A 4,582-nucleotide genomic window follows, 5' to 3' on the forward strand; every position below is an offset into this window, starting at 1 on the left:
ACTTAAAGTATAATCAAATAAATAAATGAATATATATAAATAAAAGAAATAATAGAGAATAACATGGAAATAACCAAAAAAAAAAAAGACCTGCCAAATGGAAAATATATAATACCATGTTCATGGATCTGAAGGCTCAATTCTCCTCAAATTGATCTGTAGATTCAATGCTATCCCTATCAAAATCCCCAAAAAGTGTTGTAAAAAATAGCAAACTGTTTCTAAAATTTATATGAAAATACAAAGGCCCAAAAACAGCCAATTCAACTTTGGAAAAGAAGAAAAGGGTTGGAGAACTTACACTACTTAATTTAAAGATGTAATACAAATCTACAGTAATCAAGAAAGTGTGGTATTGGCATAAATATTAATGTAAAGATTAATGAAAAAAAGAATATCAGAAATAAACCCACTCATATATATAGTCAACTGACTTTTGTAAGGCATAGCCTTTATAATAAATTTACTGGAACTACTGGTTAAGAATTTGTAGGAAAAAAAAAAAAAGGGCCCTGACTTCCATTTTCACCATGCAGAAAAATGAACTCAAATGTATCACAGACCTAATATAAAAGCTGAAATTATAAAACTTCCAGAAGAAAATGTGGGAGAAAATCTTAAGAAATTTGTAATAAGCTAAAACTTAAAGCGAAACACCCAAGTTCCTTCAAATAACTGGACTTTCCAAGAAGGACTGGTACAAATAAACCCAGATTGCAAAGACTACAATAAATACCTAACTCTTGAATGCTCAGATACTAATGAACATCCACAAGCATCAAGACTACCCAGGAACACACGAGCTCACCAAAGGAACTAAATAAGGCACCAGGGGCCAATCCCAGAGGGACAGAGGTATGTGACCTTTCAGATACAGAATTCAAAAGAGCTGTTTTGAGGAAACCCAAGTAAATTAAAAATAAAACAGAAAAGAAATTCAGAATTCTAACAGATAAATTTAACAAAGAAATTGAAATAAAAAGAATAAAGCAGAAATTCTGGAGTAGAAAAATGCAGTTGACATACTGAAGATTGCACCAGTCTCTTAATAGCAGACTCGATCAAGCAGAAGAATTAGTGCGACTGAAGATGGGCTATTTGAAAATACAGAGTCAGAGAAGGCAAAAGAAAAATGAATTAAAAAAATAAATCATGCCTACAGGCTCTAGAAAATAGCCCCAAAAGGGCAAATCTAAAAGTTCATGGCCTTAAAAGGAGGGGGCGGAGTGTAGAATGTTTTTCAAAGAGATAACAGATAACTTCCCAAACCTATAGAAAGAGGTCAGTATTCAAGTACAAGAAGGTTACAGAACACTAAGCAGATTTAAGCCAAAGAAGATTGCCTCAAGGTATTTAATAATCAAACTCCCAAAGGTCGAGGATAAAGGGTCCTAAAAGTGTGTCTGAAATTGGTGAGTTCTTGGTCTCACTGACTTCAAGAATGAAGCTGCAGACCCTCGCGGTGAGTGTTACACTTCTTAAAGACAGTGTGTCTGGAATTTGTTTCTTCTGAGGTTCAGACAGGTTCAGAGTTTCTTCCTTCTGGTGGGTATGTGGTCTTGCTGGCTTCAGGAGTGAAGCAGCAGACCTTCGCGGTGAGTGTTACAGCTCTTGAGGCAGCACGTCTGGAGTTGTTCATTCCTCCCAGTGGGTTCGTGGTCTTGCTGGCCACAGGATTGAAGCTACAGACCTTTGCAGTGAGTGTCACAGCTCATAAAGGCAGTGCAGACCCAAAGAGTGAGCAGCAGCAAGACCTATTACAAAGAGTGAAAGAACAAAGCTTCCACAGCACAGAAGCGGATCTCAACAGGTTGCCACTGCTGGCCTGGGCAGCCTGCTTCCCTTATATGACCGCACCCACATCCTGCTGATTGGTCCATTTTACAGAGAGCTGATAGGTCTGTTTTACAGAGAGCTGATTGGTCCATTTTACAAAGAGCTGATTGGCCCGTTTTGACAGAGTGCTGACTGGTGCATTTATAATCCCTAAGCTAGACAGAGAGTGCTGATTGGTGTGTTTACAATCCCTTAGCTAGACACAGAGTGCTGGACAGAAAAGTTCTCCAAGTCCCCACTAGACTAGCTAGATACAGAGTACTGACTGGTGTATTTACAAATCTTGAGCTAGACACAGAGTGCTGATTGGTGTATTTACAATTCCTTAGCTAGACATAAAGGTTCTCCAAGTTTCCACTAGACTCGGGAGCCCAGCCGGCTTCACCTAGTGGATCCCGCACCAGGGCTGCAGGTGGAGCTGCCCGCCAGTCCTGCGCCCTGCACATGCACTCCTCAGCCCTTGGGCAGTTGATGGGATCAGGCGTCGTGAAGCAGGGCGCGGTGCTTGTCGGGGAGGCTCAGGCTGCGCAGGAGAACACAGGGGAAGGAGGGGGAGGCTCGGATATGGCAGGCTGCAGGTCCTGAGCCCTTCTCTGTGGGGAGGCACCTGAGGGCTGGGGAGAATTTGAGCACAGTGCCGGTGGGCCAGCACTGCTGGGGGACCCGGCACACCCTCTGCAGCTGCTGGCCCCAGTGCTAAGCCCCTCACTGCCCAGGGCTGGCAGTGCCAGCCAGCAGCTCTGAGTGTGGGGGCCTGCTGAGCCCATGCCCACCCAGAACTCACCCTGGCCCACCAGCCCCGGTTCTCGCTTGCGCCTCTCCCTCCACACCTCCCTGCAAGCAGAGGGAGCTGGCTCTAGCCTTGGCCAGCCCAGAGAGGGGCTCCCATAGTGCAGCAGCAGACTGAAGGGCTCCTAAAACACAGCCAGAGTGGGCGCTGAGGCTGAGGAGGCACCAAGAGTGGGCGAGGGCTGGCGAGGGCTGCCAGCACGCTGTCTCAAAAGCAGCAAGAGAAAAGAAACAAGTAAGATATTAATACAATGGAACTTCAACATGTCTGGTAACAGACTTTTCAGTGAAAACCTTACAGGCCGGGAGAGAGTGGCATGACATATTTAAAGTGTCGAAGGAAAGAAAACCTTTTGCCCTATGAGAGTATATCTGCAAAAAATATTCTAGAAACATGAAGGAGAAATACTTTCCCAGCCAAAAAAATAAAAGAAGAAAAAAAATGCTGAGGAACTGCATCAACAAGAGATCTGTCCCACAAAAAATAAGAAAATTCTTCAACCTAAAAGGATGTTAATGACCAAGAAGAAATCATCTGAACATGCAAAACTAACTGGTAATAGTAGGTACACAGAAAAAAATAGAATATTGTAACTGTTACTATGGTGTACAAACTACTCATATGTAGAAAGATGAAAGATAAAATGATCAAAATAATGACTACAAGAACTTTTCAAGACACAGACAGTATAATAAGATATAAATAGAAGCAACAAAAACAATGAGTACACAAAGTGAAAGTGCAGAATTATTAGTTTTCCTTTTGCTTGTTTATGTATCAGTATTACATTGTCATGACTTTAAAGTAATGGATTATATTATTTGCAAGCCTCATGGTAACCTAAAATCTAAAAACATACAACAGATACACAAAAAATCAAAACGCAAGAAATTAAAATATACCAACCAAGAAAATCTCCTTCACTAAAAGGAAGATAGGAAGAAAGAAAACACAGAAAAGATCACAAAACAACCAGAAAATATACAACAAAATGGTAGGAGTAAGTCCCTACTTATCAATAACAAAATTGAATGTGAGTGGACTAAACTCCCCATTTAAAAGACATGGAGTGTCAGAATGGATTTTTTTTTTAAAAAAAGAATATAACAATCTTTTGCCTACAAGAAACACACTTTCATGTACACAGACACACGTAGACTCAAAATAAAGGGATAGAAAAAGATCTTCCATGACAATGGAAACCAAAAACAAGCAGGAGCAACTATATTTACAGCAGACAAATTAGGTTTCAAAATAAAAACTATAAAAAGAGAGAAGAACATTATATAATATTAAAGGAGTCAACTAAGAAGATATAACAATTGTAAACACATACGCATCCAACACTGGGGCACCCAGATGTATAAAGCAAACATTGTTGGAGCTAATGAGAGACCCCCAAATACATTAAAATCTCAAGACTTCAACACCCCACTTTCAGCACTGGACAGATCATCCAGACAGAAGATCAACAGGACAGATTATCCAGACAGAAAATCAACAAAGAGACATTGGACTTAATCTGCACTATAGAACAAATGGACCTAATAGGTATTTACAGAACACTTCATCCAGCAGCTACAGAATACATTCCTCTCCTCAGCACATGGATCATCCTCAAGAATAGACCACATGTGGCCAGGTGTGGTGGCTTATGCCTGTAATCCCAGCACTTTGGAAGGCCAGGGCGGGTGGATCACCTGAGGTCAGGAGTTTGAGACCAACCTGGTCAACATGGTGAAACCCTGTCTCTACAAAAAATACAAAAATTAGCCAAGTGTGGTGGTGGGTGCCTGTAATCCCAGCTACTCAGGAGGCTGAGGCAGGAGAATCACTTGAACCCAGGGGGTGGAGGTTGCAGTAAGCTGAGATCACTCCACAGCACTCCAGCCTGGGCAACAAGAGTAAAACTCTGTCTCAAAAAAAAAAAAAAAAAAAAAAAATTAGGCCACAAAA

Source organism: Rhinopithecus bieti, unplaced genomic scaffold, assembly GCF_001698545.2.
Source record: "Rhinopithecus bieti isolate Rb0 unplaced genomic scaffold, ASM169854v2 scaffold_5149, whole genome shotgun sequence".
In the NCBI taxonomy this organism is placed as follows: domain Eukaryota; kingdom Metazoa; phylum Chordata; class Mammalia; order Primates; family Cercopithecidae; genus Rhinopithecus; species Rhinopithecus bieti.